We start from the raw sequence: 24,457 nt of genomic DNA, 5'->3' as shown, positions 1-24,457 counted from the left end.
AAACGTTATGGAAAACAGTGGAATGATTGCTAGTGGTTCGATACATGTATTTTTAACAGGTACTAATTTCAACCGGTGCAAGAGACAACACCCCATTGCATCATTGGGCTTGCAGATTATTCACTTTAAAACATTTTTGAGCAGATGTAAAATTTCGATCGACGACGGCCTTATACAAAAACTTAATACCTTGAAACAATCGAAATCCGTTAATCCGAAGGTTGAAGACGAGCAATTGCGTGAATTATTACAAAGTTACGAAAATTAGAGGAAAAAGACCCTTCGAGGGGATCATGGCAAAACACCTCAGTTTTTCATGATATATATATAAATTTAATAGATTACTACCTGATTTTAGAAAGGAGTAGCCATACCTCAAATTTTGAAATGTTTGTTTACATTTTACCGAAATTGACCAATTTATTTTTCATATTTAATCAGCCAAACTATTCGCGAGCTATGGTACTGTATCGTGACAAGCTACTGAACATCGACAAATCGCATCCTGGATTAAAAGAAGAGATTGAGAAAGGTTGTTTAGGTGTGAAAAGAAAAAACAAGCCGTTCAACCGAATTCCCATCGACTTGACGCTCGAGCAAACAATTAACGCAGATGCAGCTAGAAGTTTGACAAGTATGACAAATTCTATCTCTGCTCGACAAAGATGGGCGAAAAGTCATGGGTTACGAACGACCATTATTTCACATATTTCGGAAGAGGCTGGATTAAAACGGAATAACGACGTAGCGTCTGAAGTTAAAAACAGTGTTATTGAAAAAAATTTTAATAATCTGTCCAATTTTATGTCTTCCATCGACAAATATATGAATCCCTTTGACCCAACATTGGATAAGGACAAACTATTCAACATGACAAACGGAGAAGTCGCTGCACCTGATATTGAAGAATTTCTTTTAAATATTGAAAAAAATGGAAACCTTGCCCGTGAAAATTTCATTTCTGAATGTCGAGAAAATCCAGCAAGATATGAATCACCTATAAAAAAAAATAAAGTTCATACTTTTGCAAAGGCCATAAAAAACAAAAAATTGTAGTAGCAGATAAAGTAAAGGAAGTACGTCTGCAAAGAGATTTATTCGGACGTCGCCTAGCGTTATCAAAAAATAATAATATTGACATCGAAAGAGTACTCTGCTATCCGATAACACCTGTACCTTTATCGCTTTCACATATGGATGGAACAATCTGTAAGACGGACAAATCACAATTAGTGAAAATACTGGAGTCTAAAGTAACTTCTTCAGACCCAGAAAGAGTTGATATTGTAATTATCGATGGTTTTTTTAATTAATTCACTAATAGAACTATCTCGGACTTTTGGTGATTTGTCGGAAAAAGTTTTACAATACATATGCCAAAGAGATGCTGAAAGAATAGACCTTATCTTTGATAGATATTTGACACCTTCTATTAAAGATGCAGAACGCACTCTTCGTGGAAAAACGCAGCATGACTATCAGATATCTGGACCGCAGCAAGTACGACCCTCGGATTTTGCGAAAGAGATGAAAAACTCGAAATTCAAGGAGGCTTTGGTGAGCTTTATTATTAAACATTGGACGAATCCTGAAATGGTACAACTTTTGAGCAATAAAATAATCAAGGTCGTTGTAAATGAGTGTGTGGTTCGAACAGAAAACGAAAATTTATCATGTGAGATGCACGAAGAAGCCGACACGAAAATCATATATCACGCTTGCCAAATTAAAAAACGCGCCAATGCCGTCATACGTTGCGCTGATACTGACGTCTTGATTATCATGCTTGGGAATATCAAATTTTTGCAGAGCCCTCTCAAAATTTGGATTGACTTCGGTACTGGTAATAGACGTCGTTATATTGATGTCTCGGGAATTCATTCCAAGACCTACGATTTGCAGTTCTTTACCTGGTTTTCACGCTATCACCGGCTGTTATTATAATCCCACGTTTTTCCGAAAAGGCAAAAAAAAACCTTTCGATCACTTATTAAAATCCGAGAATTTTCAAAAGGCCTCTATCACCATTGGGAATTTAGATATGGATACTTGTAAATCCGCGTTCGACACATTGGAAGAAATTGTGTGTCGTTTGTATAATGTGAAAAAATTAAAAAATGTTAACGCGGGACGATACGAGATTTTTCTAAAAACATACAATGTCTCGAACGCCGACGCATCGTTTCAACTGTCGCTCCGCAATTTCGACGCTTCCAATTTGCCCGCATGTCAAACAGAATTAACAGAACACCTGCTGGGGACTTCATATATAACACGTATTTGGAAGAATGCCTACAATAAAAATCCTATCGGCGATGTGGACCCGACCGATTGTGGACGGGTGCAAAAAAATGAAGCATTAGATTTTCGTTGGTTCAAGGGAGAACAACTGCCCCGATTGAAAAGCGATGTAATATCCGAAATTGAAGATCCCGAAGACCGATCAGGTACACTTTTTTGAATATACGTATAATGAAAAGTTTATTAGGTATAAAGTAAATTTTGAGCTGTAAATCTTCTTGAATGTTTTTAATTTGATACATGTGGTGTATTTTTTAGATGAAGAAGAAGGTGACATGACGAAACTTGCGAACAGAGTTTGAACATCTGGGACTTGGACGACAGCGATGACGACGCTTTGTGATTTTAAAATTTTTTTTTAAATTTTTAACCAAAATCAGTAACCAAAATGTCTGCCAATTTTTTTCGTATTCAGGGAGTCATAATGAATCGAATGGGTGCAGATAGAACCACGAGCAAATGACTTAGTAGAGCTTTTTCCTCGAACATTTTTGAAATTCCGTCCCGTGATAATGCAGGGCCCCGGATATTTGCTTCATCGATTTTCGTCGTTTTTAAGACGATTCTGACCATCAGTTCAAAGGGCAGACATGAGCAAATGATTTAGTACACTTTTTTTTAACATTTTTGAAGCGCTGTAACTCAAAAACTCAGCGGCGTAGGACTTGAATTGACTGGACCAAATCGATTCGTATTGATCTGAACTTTAATCCAGAGTAATGTGAAACATGAGCAAATCATATACCAAAATGCTCGCCAGCTCCCTAACTATTACTACACAGCGCCCGGTCTGTCGTTTGATGCAATGTTGAAGTGTACTGGCATCGAGCTCGAGCTTCTCACTGATATAGATATGATGACGTTTATAGAAAAATGTGTTCGAGGTGGTGTGTCAGAGTGTTCGAACAGATACGCAAAGGCCAACAATAGATACATGGGAGAGGCATTTGATCCCGATGTCGAAGAATCTTAACTCATGTATTTTCATGTTAAGAATTTGTACGGTGCTGCTATGAGCTTTGATCTAACATACAGTTCCTTCATATAGGTATCAGACTTCAGAGAATGTAACGTTTTCACCATCTCGGACGTAGCGGAGTTCGGTTACATACTAGAGGTAGATTTAGAATATCCTGCGGAATTGTATGAAGTGTATAAAGATTTACCACTGTGTCCGGAGCACAACATACCTCCGATCTCGAGTACTAAGCAACCGAAATTGACGACCACGCTACTTCCCAAACAAAACTATGTTATTCATTACCGCGTTTTGAAAGAATGCTCACAGTTAGATCTGAAGTTGGCTAAAATTTACAAAGTTATCAAATTCCGGCAAACACCATAGCTCAAAAATTACATAGATTTGAATACTGATTTACAGAATAAACCGAACAACGAATTTGAAAAAACTTTGATAAATTAATGAATAACGTAGTTTTCGGTAAAACAATGGAAACTGTTTGGAAAGTATGGGGATGTCAGGCTGATCACGAAATGGGATGGAAGATTCGGTGCTCGAGCTACTGTAGCTGAACCAAATTTCCATAGCTGCACCATTTATGATAAAGATATGATAATAGCCGAATTGAATGAAACGAAAGTCAAACTAAACAAACCTTTGTATGCAGGTTTCTCCATCCTGGATCTTTCGAAAACTTATATTCACGATTTTCACTACAATCATATTAAAAATTAATTTGGCAACCAAACGAAATTAATATGCACTAATACCGATAGTTCGGTATATCACGTGACCATCCCCGACTTATACCAGTGTATGAAAGTGGACTTGCATAAATTCGATACATCTGATTACTCAGTTGATAACGCTTACGGAATGCCTTCAGCAAATAAAAATGTCCTCGGCTTGAGGAAGGATGAAAACAACGGTCGAATAATGTTAGAATTTGTGGGAATAAGAGAAGTTATATTTATTTGGGGTTTTCGAAGATAAGAATGACAAAAAACGTGCCAAGGGGGTTAAGGGATCGACATGAAGAACAATAACTTGTAATGATTATTTATAATGTGCTTCACAACATGAAAATTTGATCAAGAGTCAGAATTTAATCTTAAGTCAAAAGCATGAGATATATACTGTAGAACAGAAGAAGGGCCAACTGAGCTGGAATGACGACAAGCGAATCGTATTTTTACAATACGACCGATACACTTCCGTGGGGCTGTTATGGGCTGGGTTGGTTGATGACCAAACCACTCCCAAAAATATAACGCTTGGCTCGGACTAGTTCTCCCGGATGGTGAATTATTTGAATTTTGATGTCGTTTTCCCTCTTGGTTGAACCGACTTTGATAATAAAATGGTCACTTACCTTTTGCTGGTGACCGTTGATTCGGGCTATGTGGGCGGCTCTGCGTGTTCGGCCGGTGGTGAGATTGGTTAAAGTTACTTATCGCTTAACTTATATTAGGCGTTAAAGGTAATTAATTGTTCAACTCGCGATGTAAGTTTAACACACGAGTATTTGTCTATTCAAATTAAGTTTAAAGAAAATTCTCATAATGATTTTAATTATAAAAGATGAAAGGTTTTAAATGTAAAGTCACGGAATTCCCTTTTAGCGCTTTAGTTTGTTAAATTAAATAAAATAAAAGACCTTTTGAATTTCTAACAGATTCTCTGGTCTGATTGATCTGCCTAAAACTGAGAGAACGATTTCTGTTGAAGACTGTTAATAACCGAGAAGATATATTAAAAAATGAAGCCTGAGAATGAGACTTGAGAAAATGAGAATTGCGAATAAACAATGAGCAATGAATGTCTTGAAAAAAACTGAGAGCTGCTTCTTCTTGATGAAGACTGGCTGACAACTATGTAACGACTGTTTGACGAAACATGTAACAACTACTTGACGAAACGGTAACAACTGCTTGACGAAACGGTAAGAACTGCTTGACGTCTATTTCACAACTGTTTGACGAAACGGTAACAACTGCTTGACGACTATCCCACGACTGTTTGACGAAACATGTAACAACTGCTTGACGACTATCCTACGACTGACTGTTGTTCAGAAAACTGTGAATTGAGAATTGAGAGAAACTACTTCCTGATTGGTTCCCAGCATCTTTGAGTGAGCTGCCCAATAAGGAAGTCTTGATAAGATTTTGAGTTTCCCATTCGCCATTAACTACCCCCGCCCTTTGGGTACGGTGTAGCATGCAAAACTATCTTAACTAATCCCGCCTCTTCCATGATTGCGGGTGGGAATTGCCGTGCTTGTTTTGGTACATGATAAAAAATATTCTACTGTATGTTCGGGATGACCCTGTCCAAACAGACACTTCAAAGATGGCTATATGGATTTTAATCCGTTGCACGTGCGTGCCAGATTCTGCATACCTGGAAATATCGAGAAGCGATTTCCGGTCATCTGGTTACTCTTAGAGAGTTTGTATATTCTAGTCTGTTTAGGTAAGGATTATCCCGTAACATTATTTAATGAGTAAGATTATTATAAGCTGGGGGTGGTTATTTCCCAGAGCCGTAAAAAGTGATAAAGAAAGCCGTATGCATACAATGCATACGGAGACTCAAAAATATAAGATATAAATAAATTTAATCGAAAACTGAAATAAAACTAATGAGTAGGGGCAGAGGGCATCGAGGATGTGACAGGGCTATAAGCCTTGACCTTAGCATATACGCTTGAGCTTTGTAATTACCGCATCGTAGTCTATAGGTTACGAAATATAATTGTACAACTTTGTATATAATTATATAAGGTGTAAAATAAAGACACATGCCTATTTGCGATAAAATCTTATTGATTCAATTATTGATAATGTTACATGTCAGATTCATTCATCCAACTGTTGTGTTGTAACGTTAAATTCTGTTACCCTCTGATGAGGACTTACCGTTGACGCTTTGGCGCGATTCTGTAAATATTCGGCACGATATTGAACGATGAGGAAAGGTACTCGTTGGGCGCCAGACGCTTCAGCGTCAATTTTTAAACGAAAGGGAAAAGATACGATACGGTGGTAATATTTAGAGAACCCGTTGGCTGGCTAGGCTCCGGTACTTGCACGAACTGGTAGAGTGGCGACATCCAAGACAGTTACAATAGTTAAGGAATGAGGAAAGTAAAGAAATAAAGAACAAAGCTCGAGTCAAGGTATTTAACAAGTCAATCAGTCATGTATTGTCAATTGATTCTCAAGTGTTGGATCGGTCAAATTCGCTACAGGAAGGTAGCAAAAGATAATTAGTCAACAAGAGTAGTTCAAAAGATTTTCGGAAGAAGAAGTTAAACGATAACTTTAACAGAGATGATAGCTAACAAAGGAAATTAGTCATAGGTCGGTAGAAGCGATATAATACAAAAAGATTATTCAAAACTACACGTCACTGGGCTACATGATTTTACCCAAGTTTTCGAAAAACAACACTACGAGAACAATTACTGTTGGCGATGGTAGTGATATGTATGGCTAAATATGGGACACGGATGTTACAAGTAAGCAGCAGCAATGCTGTGGTTGTATATGTGTGCTATATGCTGTGATTGTATGCGTGTGCTATACAGATAAGGTATTGTGAGTCCTCGGATGTAGCGATCGAACACCAGAGGGCAGCGCTTACGCGAATGGTGATCGCGCGAGTGGAGCGAGAAGCGCGAGCTGCCCGTTGTTCAGTTGTTCACGGACCGTCGCCAGAGTCGGTTGCGAGACCGTTGGGGAAAAATCGAAGTAAGCATCGACACAGACCGTCGATAGCCACGGTTCCGTATACCGAGGGGTCTCCGAGGCTGGTCATTTGGATTCCCAAATGGTTTACCCCCTGGGATGGCCAGGGCGCGGCAGCCTCGCGAGGAGATAGAGCCGGGGCTGGTGCCTCGAGGTGGCTCGAGCACCGGGCCCCCGTGCTCGTACCCTCGGTCCGTTGGTAGCAGGCAACCATACCGCGAGGTCTCCGAGGCTGGCCATTTTGGATCCCCAAATGGTTACCCCCCTGGGATGGCCAGGGCGCGGCAGCCTCGCGAGACAGCGGTTGGAGCGCACGTATCGATACAGTTTGATCACCACGATTCTGAGCCCTTGCCATTGGTTGATCGGTACATTCGCGTAGTTGTGGCTGAGTCCGCTGAAAACTCAGAGTAGTTACTGGAATGAGAGGAATAAACCCCTTTGACCAGAAATTAAGTCTTCCGATTGCATCATTTGACAAACCCTGTTCCCCTCCCCCAACTGAGGGTCTCCCCAAAGTTCGGCGCGTCCACCAATCGTGTCATCAACAATTACATTGTTAAGTTAGAACAAAAGTAAAACATTAGCGAAAATCAGAAGTTGACGGAATTGAAGATAGTGTCACATCCTCGATGCCCTCTGCTCCTACTCATTAGTTTTACTTTGATTACCTTTCAGTTTACGATTGAATTCATTTATATTTTCTATTTTTGAGTCTCCGTATGCACTGTATGCATATGGCTCTCTTTATCACCTTTTTACGGCTCTGGGAAATAACCACCCTTAGCTTACAATAATCTTACTCGTTAAATAATGTTACGGGATAATCCTTACCTAAACAGACTAGTATATACAAACTCTCTAAGAGTAACCAGATGACTGGAAATCGCTTCTCGATATTTCTAGATATGCAGAATCTGGCAAGCACATGCAATGAATTAAAATCCATATAGCCATCTTTAAAGTGTCTGTTTGGACAGGGTCGTCCCGAACATACAATAGGATATTTTTACCAATGTACCAAAACAAGCACGGCAATTCCCACCCGCACTCATGGAAGAGGCGAGATTAGTCAAGATAGTTTTGCATGCTACACCGTACCCAAAGGGCGGGGGTAGTTAAGGGCGAATGGAAAACTTAAAATATTATCAAGACTTCCTTATTGGGCAGCTCTCTCAAAGATGCTGGGAACCAATCAGGAAGCAGTTTCTCTCAATTCTCAATTCTTAGTTTTTCTAAACAGTCAGTCGTTACATAGTCGTCAGCCAGTCTTCAACAAGAAGAAGCAGCTCTCAGTTTTTTTTCGAGACGCTCATTGCTCATTGCTCATTCGCAATTCTCATTCGCAATTCTCATTGCTGAATTCATTTTCTCAAGTCTCATTCTCAGGCTACATTTTCTCAGATAATTTCTCAGTTATTAACAGTCTTCAACAAGAAATCGTTCTCTCAGTTTAGACAGATCAATCAGATCAGAGAATCTGTTAGAAATTCAAAAGGTCTTTTTATTTTATTTAATTCAACGAACCAAAGTGCTAAAAGGGAATTCCGTGTCTTCACATTCAAACCTTTTACCTTTTTATAATCAAAATTATTATAAGCATTTTCTTTAAACCTAAATTGAATAAACAAATATTCATGTGTTAAACCTAAATTGAATAAACAAATATTCGTGTGTTAAACCTACATCGCGAGTTAAACAATTAATTACCTTCAACACATAATATAAGTTAAACGATCGGTAACTTTATACCGATCTCACCACCGGCCGAACACGCAGGGCCGCCCACATAGTCCGAATCAACAGTCACCAGCTGAAGATAAGTGACCATTTTATTATCAAAGTCGGTTCCACCAAGAGGGAAAACGACATCAGAATTCAAACAATTCACTATCCGGGAGAACTAGTCCGAGCCAAGCGCTACATTTTTGGGAGTGGTTTGGTCATCAGCCAACCCAACCCATAACAATAGCTGGGAACGGTCGTGACAAGAAATTAAATGGAGATTACGATAAACGGTAATTAGCAAGAGAGATTGACAATGATCGACAATTTACAAATATCGGTAGCTTATACGAGAGAATTATTCACAGCAAGTGAATCAATAATTCAAAGCGGTCACAATTACGAGATTATATTAACAAGAAAATTCGGAATTATAATAACGAGAAAGGATACAAAAATTATGCGAGAGTGTGAGGTTGAGAAAAATACGCAAGATAAGAGGAATACACTGAATACACCTGGTTACAATACACAACTTCAGTTAACAAAGAAATGCTACATTCAAGAAGGAAGAAAATAATAACAGGTAATAAGCAATACAAAATCGACAATCAGCGATAGAAAAGGTACGGTAGTATTTAGCGGCTTAATTCACGCTCGACTGTACTCCAAGTAACTTGATAACGATACAAAAGCATGCACGAAGCAAGTAAATAAAAGAAGCGGTTCGATACAAAAGCGATAGGCAATACCGGTACAGAAAATAAAAATAGCGATAGCGAAAGACGGTGAAAATTACAAAAGCAATTCCAGCACAGAATTACACACATCAAAGATAATCAAAAATACAAAAGATATTTATTCGGTCGTTAGGAGATCGCTCAACGATAAGTTTTCGGAAATTAATTATTTAACAAAGTCATGCAGTCACACGACGGCTTACAGCATCTCAATGTTCGTGGACCATGATTCACAACGATACTGGCATTATTTGATGCAACCAAAATTGATAATTAAGATACGAGAGAGAAATTGAAATTGGAGCAACTTCGTAACAATACGAAATAAAGCAGAAGCCTTACCTTAGGCGGCGACGGCAATAAGATACACTAATTTGAGTTTAAATTAAACCTAACCGTAGAGAAAGCAAATAAAGGAAGGAGTTGAATTAACTGGAAAGAAAAGAAGCTAACGATAGTCAAAACGGTAGAGAGCGAAAATGATTAACGGTAGAGAAAGAACAAACGATAGTGCGATAGAAGGAAAAGAAAGAAGGAAAGCTGGAGAAAATATAAGCAACGAAAGCAAGGTGATAGCTGTCTCCTGGCGGATTGAGTGTAGAATTGGCAAAGTTCGGAGTCCGGTTCACCGATCTCGTCGTTGTCATCAGGTGATTCTTCCTCCCCTTGATTGGTCGTTTGTTCCCCACTTTAATTGGGTTCTCCGTCTGTGATGAATATCGGTTACGCGTTGTCGACGACTACCGTTAGATGATGCGTAGTTGACACTAACACGTACTCTTCTCCGGCTGCTGCGTGATACTGTCCATATTGCCGATAATTCGGGGTGCCCTTGACGGAGGCAGGTACGTAGGCTACGTTCGTAAGGTTACCGGATGGAGCGCAACTCCTCATTGTTCGCCTCGACCGGCTTCGTCGTATAGGTATTGGCCTTCTGCTCACGATATATCACGGATACCATGCAGTCGCACTGTTACGTGCCAGCCGGTATCCACGGGGGCACCCTCTCTGTATCCTACATTACCGATGTGCAGTTACCATAGGAGAGCTTTAGGAGCTCTTACCCGTAGTTCTTAGACTAATACCGACATGCACAATTATAATCATAACGTGCAATATTCTTATATCGATAGTTCTCTACGCTACATTAACCGTTATTTCATCAGCTAAACTTATATACATATATGGAACTTGTATTTTTCTCACATTTGACCGTTATATGTTTCAACATTAGCTTTCAAATAAATCCCTTAATTGACGATCGCAGCTGCAATGCTTCAAAGTAATAAACACTTGCAATGCTTCAAAGCAGTAAACACTTGCAATAACTCAAAGTAATAAACACCTGCAATAATTCAAGTCAATAATCACTTGCAATTATCACTCAATAAAGATAGTCGAGTAGACTAAACAGAGGAAACGTGGGAAGACAAATCATGAATAGCTCTCAGATAAAGAAGCCTTATTCTCAGAATTAGGAATAGCGCCCTTATTTAATGATCACGCGGCGAATTAGCGTATCGCCGCTTGCTTTCTAAACCAACCACCTCACGCTAATTCCCCGCCAAGATCCTACGCACTAATCAGAAACTTTACCCCCATACTAATTAATATCCTCATCCAATCATCCTAGACCCGCGAGAAACTGTAACCCTTTCAAACTCCTCCTACTTTTTCCACCTCTTTTCTCAACCCTAATTCAAATTAGATCAGAATAAATCCAGACATCATAGAGAATAGTTTTAGACGTCATAGAAAACAGAACAACCTTAGAACAGAGTTTAATCCAGAAATCATAGAAAAGTTTAGACTCAGTGAATAAAGTCAAACTCAGAACCTCGAAGATTTAATAACAGTTGTGATTGTGATAAGCAATACAACAGTTTATAAACCATTGTAAATTCGACAACTGAGAAGTTGAAGGAGATTGTCGATTATTAATAAATGTTTATTCTAAATTAAAGTGTTGTCTAAAGAGAATTATTTCAATCACGCATAGTGACGGTTGGCACGAGCCTAATTACCTTACAAACTCTCAGAATTAATTGAGCCGAACGAGAAGAGCTGAGGAGCTGATCAGCAGATTTTCGAACATCAACTACGTAAGTCAAGAGATTAACCAAAATCACGCAGTGAATCATAATCGACTCGTGGCGTTCCTCTCAGAACGTAACAGCACGATGGCTCACAGTAACTGAATTTTCGTGGAGCATGACTCACACTGATTGTAGCCCTTACTGATAGGAAGGCTGCGTCGATCCTCAGAACGAGAGCTTTATCAATCCTGGACGTAGTGTTTTGGTATGTACTGTCAAAACCTAACCATTTAACGTACAATTTCTTTTCACGCTTCTTGAGAACCGTCTTCACGAGATAGATGTCTGGATGTTCACCCTTGAGGAGCTTCTGTTCGTAAAAACCGCCAGCGATGAGTTGATTTTAAGAGTCTTCGAGCTTGTACGTGACAAGTATTTTCTACTTGACTTATTGTGAATATTTCAGTCGTACAATTGGGGGTCTAACCTTTCTCAAAGACGTTTTTGAATTTGCTGATTCGAACTTTGCCACCAGTTTTGAACTTTGCCGATTTAGTAGGTTGCCCTCGAAGCTCTCCGTACGCCTGACGTAACAATAGCCTTTCGTTCGCAACGGTGACATCCAACGCTTTCATTCTAATGGTTCGATGTTTGGTGTTGTTGTAAGCCGATACTAAATCAGATAAGATGTCCAGCCACTTGTAACTTTCTTGCATACTGAATCGCTTCCACATTTTACTTTAAAGCGTACGATTCAAGCGTTCACAGATAGAAGCCTTCAAATTACTGTAGGTGGAGTAAAGTTTGATTCCATAGCGTGACATGAGATATTTGAGTTTTGAGTTATAAAATTCCGTTCCTCTCCCCACGTGTAATTTTTTTGGTAAACGTCCTTGAGCTAGCACAGATTTCATAGTCTTTGTTACATCATACCCGGACTTGCTCTTCATTGGTACAGCCCACGCATGCTTCGAAAAAATATCAATGATTGTAAGCATATACTTGTAGCCATTGTTTTGCTCAGCGTACGACATCATATCAACAAGATATCTGCTTGCCAGGTCTTGTAGATGTCGCGCACGTCGACACGTCGACGCGGGTAATTCCGGCGTGCAGGCTTATGCAGTTCTGTCACCAGAGCTAGCTTTTCCTCGTTCACCTCCCAAGGCTCTTACTCTGGTTTCCAATTTGAGAATAATTTCAGCGTTTGGAATCGACAGGGCTCTGTCTGTTCGCAAATCTGTGTAGATGGTGTCCAAGACTATCCCTGTGGTGATCTCTACGGCTTTGATTATTTGATCAAGATGGTCGAGTTGTTTTTGCAGCAAGTTGAATTTCCGAGGAAAGATTTTCAAAGTTACAGCATTGTTTAGACCTGCAGGATCTGCGACATTGTACAGTCTTTTGTTTTGTATATCGTACTGCCCGTCCTCTGTTACATGAAATCCGACACCCGGAGGACCGCAAGTGCTCACAGCTGTGTTTTTGTTCAGCTGACGTCCAAACACGTCGACGCTCATCTCTTAAATGACTGCAAAAACAGCGGGGGTTGACTGAGAAATGATTCCGGCTTCTCGTGATTCTTCGAGAATCGACATAATTTCATTGTTGTGACTTGTATTTTCAGCCGCTTGGGATGCCATAAGCAAACGGAGACGTTTTACTTACTCGTTAGCGTCGTCCCAGAAAATATAATCTGTTCGAACACCTTGCCGAGTAACCCAAGCCTAAGGTAGCAAAACACCTTTGCCCGGACGCTTCAACATCTGTGATAACGATGACGACGATGATATACTTTTGCCTGACGTAGAAATATCGAGCAGCTCTGCAATTAAATGCTTGAATTTGACGCTCGGAGTGTTTTGGATAGGCTCGCTGGCGCTATAATACTTTCTTTGAGCATTTGTTGCGAGAAAGATATGCTTGTAATTCTTCTTGTTATTGGGGATAACGTGAGCGCTGTTGGGCATCTTTTTAAACAGCAACTCCAGCAGTCCTTGAGCTTTCGGATGGAGCGTACCGCCTATCCGAATGAAGCTACGCTCGAAGCTTATGGGTGAGTCACTAACCATCAGCCCGGCAGTAGAAAGATTCCGCAACCATAGACAGTATCCAACTCATGCTGTCTTTGTTTATCCTTAATTTTTTAATTTCTAGATATTTATTTTCTGGTCTCACCGACGACTCTGTGATAGTTTGGCCCTCTTTTTCTGCAGTCGCAAACGAATCTTCTGCTTCAGATGGCATTTCATTCTTCTGCCCATCCCGCGTTTCAGTTTTGATTTCTTCCTTCACCTCTTCCTTGATGGATTTCGTGCTACCTCGAGACACATCGAATAATTCCTGCAGCGGGGTTACAACAGGTTTGAAACATCCTTCATTGTTTCCTGCAGCGACTTTTTTCCCGTTTTGAAAATTCTATGCTCACGACGAATTGCGTTACTCGCTTGAGCAATATGATGCAAGACTTCTTTTACCTTATGAATTTTCTGCATCTTGACACAACTAGCTCTGTAACGCTACTGTTTCGTTTCCTTCCATGATCGTATATTTTATTTCCCCGTCATGTTTTTGAAATTGTCGAATCCCTTCCTATATAGACCATTATCGAGCTCTCTATCCTTGTCAATCACAACGAACCCTTATTTCTCACTATTTCAGCATGTCGTTCGCAAGTCTTGGAACTGTATGTTCGACATATCGGTGTTCACATGATCGTTGTATTGTGTCTCAGGTTCATTTCATCTTGTTTGGATAAGACAAGCAAGTTCGTGTTATCGCGCCTGAGATGCCTTGGGATTCGAGCGTACGTCTGACAAAGATAGAAACAGTCGACGTCATGATGTTTACCTATACAGAAGTATGCGCGTATGTTATCCTGCTTCTTGCACGCTACGTCATCGAAAATCATGATTAAGTTGGGTTACGTCTCGTTCGGTGCAATGACGTGCTCATACTCGTTGAAGGGAAAGTACTCAACACCGTCGACGCTTTCAAGCACTTGACTCGGAAACTTGTATTTCGGTTGATTGAGAGATTTAGAATAAACGTAAATGTTCTCAAACCTCAAACCATTTAGATGTGTTATAAGCGCGAATAATGCGTTGGTTCAGCCACAGCACAGAAGGTCCGCAAAATACCGCACATACGCTATTCGGCAAAAGTTCACGTTTCTTCTGTTTCTCAATTTGCTGCGTGAATTTGTCAAAGTTCGCCACGGGCAGCCTGCTCGATTGTGTATCGAACCTCATCTCGAACGTGACTGGCTGGATTTTCTACAAATGCATCGTTTACAATAACTTTACTTCAGTCGAAGAGCGAACATGATTGTACACACACACGATCGTAAGCGATCTTCGAAAAAGTGATCACGTGGGAAAGGTTTGGTAAACAGCATTATCAACAAACTTCCGATCGAGTTGCATGTTCCCGGTTATGAATGCTGCGGTCCTGGTACGAAGTTGGCGAAAAGACTCGCGAGAGGTGATTCTAGTATTAATCCTCTCGACGCAGCGTGTGGGGAACACGATATTGCACGTTCGAAAAATTGTGAGAATCTTGAGGCTAGAACGGACAAAATATTAGCCGAAAAAGTCTGAAAACAGGTGATTGTAAAGGACGCAAATTTGGGTGAAAAAGCAACCGCTCGGACTGTAGCTAACACGATGAAGGTAAAAACAAAGTTAGGCATGGGGTGTCGAAAACCGAAGAACGTTCCCCTGAACAGACTCATAAGCGCGGCGGAACAGTTTATGATTCCGAGCCACAACGCGAAAACCAGAATTGAATCTGCACTCAAAGGTGCTCGAGAAGCTGTGAAAAAGAAGGCGGCAAACATAACGTTCGATCACCACGCTTTATACCGGTACCCTCAAAAGTTGGTGGATTTCTACCTTTTCTCATACCTATATTTGCCGGTCTCAGCGCTACAGGTGCGTTAGCAGGGGGTGCTGCGAGTATAGCGAGGGCTGTGAACAATGCGAGCGCGGCTAAGCGAGAATTGTAGGAAAGCAAACGGCATAACAAAACAATGGATGTGATTGCGTTGGGTAAAAGTCTTTACCTCAAGCCGTACAAAGAGGGTTTTGATCGTTATCTTTCAAAAAACTAAATGTAAAGCTACCACACCGAGCGTTGACCAATTGTGATTGTTCAAAGTAGCGTTAAGTACAACGGTGAAAGATATCAGGATAACGACAGATTCGCTTGCAGTCACTTGAGATTGAAATTTCTGAGCGGTGAGCTATATAAACATGACATGTAACATAATAATTTTAGTTCAACACTTACAGTCATGGATGATTCGTTTACGTTAACGATATCGGGAACGTCGTTGGTTCTCGAAGCGCAATATTTTCCTCCGATTGAACTTTCTCTCGACAAAAATTACGTCCTCGATCTTGTCGAATTGTTAGTCTTTAATTCTAGTTCTAACATTGAGGTCGGTCACAATAAATTGTACGTCGGTGATGAAGTGGTCACTATATTCACTGGCACCTATGCAATTAAGGATATTGAAAAGTAGGTTCAGAACGCGTTAAAAACTACCGACATTGAAATTAGCACAAAACACAACAATAATACGTTATGCAGCTGAATCAAATGTAACCGCAGCATAAGTTTTGAACCTGACGATTCTATCGGCCAGCTCCTCGGATTTACACCACGCGTATTGGCAGCTGAACGAATTCACCAATCGGATATGCCTGTAGCTATTCTCAAGATCAACGCGTTGCGAGTGGAATGCAGCATTACAACGGGTGTCTACGTCAATTAGAGCAAAGTGCATACTATTCATGAATTTTTCCTCATCGTTCCACCGGGATATAAGATCGTGGAATCCCCGTCGAACGTGATTTACCTTCCGATCACCGTCAAGACCATAGATCACATACAGCTTCGGTTAGTCGATCAAGACGGAGACCTGGTTAATTTTCGCGGAGTAGTTATAACTGTGAGACTGCACTTCAAATCGCAATAAACGATGTGTATTATATATTGTATTATAACAGATCACCCAGAAAGAGTTATAATAGTTCATCGACACGTCCCGATCAAGTCAGTCGTCGATTGATTTCCCAGCCGTTAACACGTCAAAACGTGAAGTTCGTGATAGCACTGGGTCTGAAGCTGACACCTTTTGGAAAAGAAATTTCCACGAAATAAAAGTGCGATTTTGCTGTTTTGTTGTCTGCTACGTACCATGGAGGAGGAAATCTTGATCATTCAATGGCACATCAAGAAATACATACGCACAAACCATACGCATCGTTAACTCTGAAAAATTGGTCAAATCGGACGGTACTGCAGTAGCGATCACAACCATGGTCAATAACGCCATCTGCCATTTGTTCGAGGATGTACGAACTAAGACGGTACGAACTAAACGCCGTTGAGATTGATAAATGCAAATACGTTGGCCTGACCACTCTGCTGAAGGGTTTCACTTCGCTCAACCCTGGTCAGAGTTGGCTTATCGAAAACGCTGGATGGCTCGATGTTCAAGAAATGAAAATACTAACTGACGCCGATGGTAACTTCGATGTAGTTATTCCCTTGAGTATGATATTGGGCTTCGCCGAGGACTATCGCAAGATCATCGTTAACGCGAAGCATGAGCTGATGTTTACAAGATCAAAGAGTGATTCAAATGCCGTCGTTCAAAGTCAAAACGAAGACGTCAAAACGACTCCATGAGCTTCCGCAGTTGAAAACTGTACGAATCTCCTCTGCTACCAGCAACCACGGAACACTTGTAGACTGTGAAACGTCCACCCATTTGGAGAAACCGCGATTTGTTATGCTCAGTTCCCAAACGAATCAAAAAAACGAAGCCAGCAAAAATGCCAATCATCTCGATGACTGTAACATCACCGATGTCAAGCTCTTCTTTAATTCCGAGTATTATCCGTACGGTAACTTGAACTTAAACATGAGTCGTAATCGATTCGCACTGCTGTACGAGATGTAGGCAAACTTCCAAGCCACCTATTACGGCAAGGAACCTGAGCCTTTGATGACGAAGAATGAATTTCTACAGTACGAACCATTAATTTTTATCGACAGTTTCAAACAAAACGAGGCTCTTAAATCTGAACCAGTTATTAGTCGTATCGAATTCGAGGCTAAAACTAACTTTTCTGCCGGTACATTTGCCTATTGCTTAATTTACACGATCCTATAATTGAATATAATCCGCTGAGTGGTGGTGTGAGAAAATTGGTATAAAAACCTTGAAGGTTGCGATATTCGATTCAATATATTTCACGATGGAGTTCATAGTTAACGTTCAAGAATTCAATAGACTGGGTCCCGGTTTCACGCCTCAGGAGTTGGCAGTCGTATCAGTCGATGAAGAAACTAACCCGTCTATTCCTCTCTTCGAACCTCCGTACGATTGGAATTCTTGACTCGCTCCATTTAAGAGCGAAAATTTGTGGCTGTTACGGAATTATCATGGACTATCCTTGGGAAGATGGTGATGTGCCTCTCGAGAAGCTTGATTTCACTATCGAATGCATGTCACTGCGTAATGCTCGAACGGTATACGTAGAAGAATGCGAGAAGAAAATTTGGCTGCAGAAAGTTCAGGGTGAAAAAGTTTAAGTCATCGATTTGATGGATTTCGTTTGTTCGTCGTTGCAAAAATTGAATAAAATGTCAGATACTAATTCAAACTGTACGCATCACTCTATATTACGTCCAAACTGTGCAGCTCAAAACATGTTGTTATTGCGAAATTATTTGTTGAAACACAAAAGCCGATCGGCATCTACTCAAACAGTTCTTCATTCGCTGCAGTCTAGAGTCTGGTCACGACACCGTAGAGTAAGAAACATGTAAAACTGTAATCTTTTTATCAATAAAATTTTTTTTCACCAACACCAACCGTTGTTTCAGAACCTCTACCCTGCTTTTTAAGAGTTAGCGTTTGTCAATTCCAGGACCTTTCAGAATTCAACGTCGCGCCGAAAACCGATGGACGCCGGACTCTCGACGTCAAGTCGTAACTCGTCGGACGAATCTGAGGATTGTTTGTCGGCCTAAATTCCGCGAATCTGATCAGGGTCGTCGCATAAGCCTCCAAACGCCGTATCTCTCCTCGAAATCTCTCGATCGTCGGAGGAAGAAACTTCTAGAAGCTCAACGTGCGAGACTTCGTGGTTGAACAGTTGAGGATTGGCGGTTGCGCTCGGCAAGGCAGCTTCTCGATCCCGCTCGATGAGGATGGTAATTTGGAGTGCAATTTACCGGGTGAGGCTAAGACCTATGGTAACTGACAGAGCACTTCTCACCGACGAAGAAGGCACGAGGGCTAAAACTACGACAACTAGCGGCATTTTTTACCGACGATCTAGCCAATTTGAGGTATTTTTTACCGACGATCGCTTGACAGAGCACACCTTATCTTACGATGGTGGGGTTAACCTTCAGAGGTTTGCGTCTGGGGTGCCGAGAGATAGCTTTGCCGGTAAGGTAGGTATTTTTACGCAGAAATGGCCTTGCTATACTACTAATAATTTTTGTTATCTAGCCATGAACGATTTTTCACAATAACTTTTAAATTTCAACTACCTAATTCTAGCATTCATTTTTGTACAAAATATAATTGATGATCATGTGCAATATATAGTGTTTATTGATAAAAATTATAGGGCAGCTCTGTAATTCACCTGATTGAACAAAGTTACAACTTACTGTAAGACTCAATCAAGAGGTAGTCGAAAGGGGTTGAAAGATGTTGTGCGAAAACGACAAAAAGATTTTGATGGACCACCAAAATACACGTGATTATGAAGCTTATGATAATACACATACCTGTCCCAGTAACATATTGCACATAGAATTAACTTTGTCAAATGTCACGTCACATCAAACGCGTTCACAGACTACTACATTACATAACGTTCAACTATGAACAGTGTTGTACATTATCAGAATAATATTATTGTCGGCAAACATTTCAGATAAAGCCACGTCATTTTCTATCTATAGAGTACGCCACTAATTTTCTATCACCCTCAGCTGAGGACTGACCGTCTACACTTTGGCGCGATTCTCTAATTATCTTCAATTCTAATAAACGACAATAAAAGATGTTCGTTGGGCGCCAGACATTTCTGCGTCAATTTTTAATGAAGAGAAAAGATAAGATACGATACTAATGATTGGAGAACCCGTTGTATGGCTGGCTAGGCTTAGGTAATCATACGAACTGGTAGAGTGGCGATATCTAAGGCAGTTAACAATGATTGAAGAAATAAGGAAGTAAAGAAATAATGAAATAGGCTTGAGTCAAAGGAATTAACAGGTCAATCAGTCCTATATCGTCGATTAAATTCACCAGCATTAAATCAGTCGAGTCTGTTACGGAAGATAGCAATGAATATTCAGCCAACAAGGATAGTTCACAAAATTTTCTACAAAATAAAGTCAAGTGGTGGCCTGAGTAAAGGTGATAGTTACCAAAAAGAAACTGGGCGTAGATCGGGATAAGCTATATAATGCAAAGACTGTTTAAAACTGTACGCCACTGGGCAACGTTATTTTACCCAAGATTGCGAGAAACGATACTACGAGAATTATTAATTTGTTAATTTGGAGTGAGAGTGAAATTTTGTAGAAAATCGGTAGTTGACGGAATTGACGTTAGCTCGGAATGGTAGTAACAAAATAATAATATGGAATTTTTTACGATAAACGGTAGCTAATGAGAAGGATTAACGTTGATCAATAATTTACCAAGATCGGTAGCTTCCGCAAAAGTTTCTCATAGACAGTAATCGAATTAATAATTTACAACAGTCAAAAGTCAAAATACAAGGTGAAACTAACGAAAAACTTCTGATTTATCATTATCGAGAGGATTTAAAAAATATGAGACTGAGAGATGGAGATCAGGGTTCGGAAGATGAAGAAATACAATGAATTCACCTGATTACGATGAACAAAACTTAAATTCACAACGTAATACGATATTACACGAAGCATGAAAAATATGACAGGTACTAAGCAAAACACAATTAGTAATAAGCGATGGGAAAGTACTAGTATTTAGTAGCTCAATCTACGCTAGACTGTACTCCAAGGAATTCGATTTACGATACAAAATCTTGCAAAAAATCAAATAAAATATAATAAGCAGTACGATACAAAAGCAGGAAAACACAATAAGCAATACTAGCACAGAAAATTAAGAGGAAAGAAAAGATAGCGATAGCCAAAGACGATAGACATTACAGAAGCAGTTCTAGAACAAAATTGTAAGAAAATCAGAGGAAATAATACATACGAATGAAATTCATTTCAAATAACATATACGAAAGAAATTTCTACGGTAGTTAAGAGGTAGCTTAACGATAATTTTTACGGTATCAATTATTCAAGGAAATCGTCCTGTCATACGACAGCTTACAGCAATTCAGAATCGTGAAACATGATTTACGGAGAAACTGGCATCGCTCAATGCAAGCCATAAATAAATAATATATGAGAGAATATAGAAATCATGAGCAACTTCGTAACACTGCGATAAAGACAGACAATTCACATTAGCTGGCGACGGCAGGTAAGTAAGCACTGAATTTAATTTCAAAGAAAACTTAAGGATAGTAAAAGAAGGTGACAAGTAAGAAACATAATATAATTTCAAAAGAAATGAAGAAGCCAACGATAGTGCAAAGCGATAGAGGGTTAAAGATAAACGGTAGCAATAGAACAGACGATAGCGGTAAGGAAAAAAGAAAAGAAGATTAGCTGAAGGAATTCTCTAAGCGTAACAAGCGAGGTGGTAGCGAGGTTGTGTCCTAGCGGGTTGAGCGTAGAATAGGCAGAGTTCGGAGTCCACATCATCGATCTCGCCGTTGTCGTTAGGTGATTTTTTTTCATCTTGAGTGGCAGTTTGTTCCACACTATAATTAGGTCATCCCTCCGTGGTGAATATTGGTTGCGACTTGGTCATACGTTTTCGACAATCACGGTTAAATGTTGCGTAATGTGTTGCTCGTGATTTCATCGTTGACACAAACTCGCTCAATTTTTCAGCTGCTCCTTCGTACTGTCCAGGTTGCCTATCATTGGAGATTCCCTCGACAGAGGCAGGTACGTAGGCTGTCCCCGCGAAGGTTAGCGAATGGGGAGCAACACCTAATTGTTTGCTTCCATCGGCTTCATTGAATAAAAAGTAGCCGTCTGCCCACGATAGATCACGGAGACCATGCAGTCGCACAACGGCTCACAGCAATTTAATGTTCGTGGTCCATGACTCACAATGATTATAGTCCTTACTGATAGGAAGGCTGCGTCGATCTTTGGAATGAGGGCTTTATCAAACTGGACGTAGAACTTTAGAGGTCGGTCCGGTACGGAATGGTAAGTCGGGGGACGACAGGCTGCGGTCTGCCCTGTCTGTTGTCCTTACAGCATCTGAGAACGAAGGCGGCTGCTTCTTTTTGCAAAGGTTACTCCTCTACGCAGGTGCTCGAAGTGGTAAGAGAGGTTCGGGTCGATGCTAGCCCAGGTGTTTCAGAAGTACAACAGGGTAGCCTGTATATTTACCTTGACGGAAAGAACCCTCAACTTGGGTGTATATTCATACCCCTAATTCATAGATATTGATAAATTCCTATGAGAAAAAAGTTGCGGGTACGAATTGACACCCAAGTTGAGGGTTTTTTCCGTGAGGGCATTTAGACCGTCGGTAGATGAATTCGTCGGGAGCTGGAAACGGTAGGCGTCGGGAGCTGTTGATCCCTCGGTGATCGGAAGTACAGTCGTCCTGGAACCTTATGAGTTTGCACCAAAGCGCAAAATTACAGAATTTACAAAGAAAATCATTAGTTACTGATAGTTGTTGCTCATTTATTTTGTGTCAAATTCTCTTGGAGTACCTCGCCAGGGACGCGTTTGACAGGAGTTTCTTTTCACTTCGTGCCCTTGTGACGGGCCATTCTAAAATACCACGTCACAAAAGATAACCTTAGTCAGAATGATTTCAATCGTCATCATTTTTTATTGTTCAGACGTAAGATAATAGCTTTCACTGAATTTAATGCGACACCATTTTGAGTCAAGATTCTGATGTAATTTTGCAGAAATAAATTGTAAATTATAACGTTTTTAGGGCAGAAAATATTAACAGTTTAAGATAACCGAGAAAAAGGATTGTTGGAGCGAGATAATCATTTCCTTGCAATATCAAAGGGGATATTCTGTTGCTTGAACTGAATTAGACTCGACCACGGTAAATCTTTCGTTGCTACAGATAATTGCACTGTTTAGTTAGTCGTAAAAAAGTCCAATTGTTCCAACAAAAAAATTATTCGCACTCACAAGATATTATTTTCAGCTCACTCAAAATAGTTCATAAAATGAATTTTTTTCTTGGTATGTTACAAGCACCTTAAGCTTTCATCGTTATTCTTTTGATCGTCTGTCTAAAAATGAGAATAATCCCCTCTTTCATAAAGATCATCTTATCCGGTTGTATTTGTGAACAGGTCCTTACATCTTTATCAAGATAATAATATTTATCATGTTGTACAACACTGTTCATAAAGCTGAATTGTTTTTATCCAACATATTGTAGTACGTTTAGTAATACTCACATCTTCTCTGACGGATAAAAAACCCTCGAACACTACCATCAAGTACTGTATGATAGTAGAATACTTCTTGTTCAATACTTTAAGAACGCTCGTCCTGAATGAAAAATATACAAATCTATTATTTCACAAATTAGTGATTTTAGTATCAGAATAACAAATAAGTATATATGATAAGTAGCATAATATTGTGAATAATAAACGGATTACAAGTAAAATAGCAAAATGTTTTTTCATGTCACTAGAACAGCGGCGAAATTCTTAAAGTTGTTCAAACTCATACTCGAAAGCGTTCTGATAACAATTGATCCAAGCAGCAATCAAAACAGCTGTTGAGTGGAATTTCATTAATGAATGTGATTTCATGTCAATTGCAAGAATGGAGAGTTTGATTACAGTAAAGCTCTCATGATTAGTCAGAATTCATTAAAGTAGTAACTTGACGGGTTGACACCGGCTTTCTTGGTAGGTAACATGAGGAGATTGTTTTATGAAACTACAATTTTGTGATGCGGCTTTTTAGAACAGCCCATCACAAAGGAACACTATTGAGAAAAAATCCGGAAAACGTATCCCTGGCAGGGTACTCTAAGCAAACTGCTGGTGACTAAATCACAAGTAACAACAGTGAGTGCATATCGAAGCAGACCATCGAGGGACCAACAATAGCCTTAGTGATCCTGAGTTTATTCCTTCGATCATTTTATGTGCGTGCTGCCTGGCATACACGTTCTGTTGTACCTTAGCAAAAAATTGTGTCTTGCAATAAGTTTGTAATGCCGCTTGGAAAAGCTTTGATTTAAAACGCTTGCAAATTGAAACAAAACTTTCAATGGTTTTCTAAGAGTTTTCCAAGGTGGATACCAAGTGTAAAGAAAGGGTATTACCAATGGTTTAGAAAGTTTCGTACCAGGGTATATGAAAGGTTTTTACTAATGGTTTAGACAGGGTTGTACCAAGGCATATGAAAGGTTTTCAGCAATGGCTTAAAACGGGTTGTAAAAAAACGAAATTATCGAAATAAGATAGCAACTTTTTCTTCATGTATAAGATTTGTATTGCTTATCAGGGTTTCAACTACTCATAATTGACTGCCTACACTAATCGCAAAAACGCAACTCGTAGACATACGCCATTAACTTTCGGCAGTGGAATCGAACCCGAGACGGACGGGTCGCTCACATTAATCAATTGCACGCTTTAACCGTTTACGCCAAACTCTCGCATGCGACAACTAGTAAATTTCAAAACTTATGCTACCGTTTTAATATCACTCATTATGTTTTTTATCGCTAGTTAAGTACGAAATCTTACAGCAACTTTCATTACATGAATGTAA

At 39.9% G+C, this 24,457-nt stretch overlaps 1 long non-coding RNA gene across 1 annotated transcript; it reads left to right on the top strand.

The window, feature by feature from the left end:
• Positions 1–6,144: 6,144 nt before the first annotated feature.
• LOC124414060 lies at positions 6,145–14,561 on the top strand. The gene is made up of 3 exons (XR_006929919.1): positions 6,145–6,206; positions 12,211–12,216; positions 14,552–14,561. It is a non-coding gene; the product is annotated as an uncharacterized LOC124414060 (long non-coding RNA).
• The last annotated feature ends 9,896 nt before the right edge of the window (positions 14,562–24,457 follow it).

This window comes from Diprion similis, chromosome 13, assembly GCF_021155765.1.
Source record: "Diprion similis isolate iyDipSimi1 chromosome 13, iyDipSimi1.1, whole genome shotgun sequence".
NCBI lineage: Eukaryota > Metazoa > Arthropoda > Insecta > Hymenoptera > Diprionidae > Diprion > Diprion similis.
This window is presented reverse-complemented; position numbering and strand designations above follow the sequence as displayed.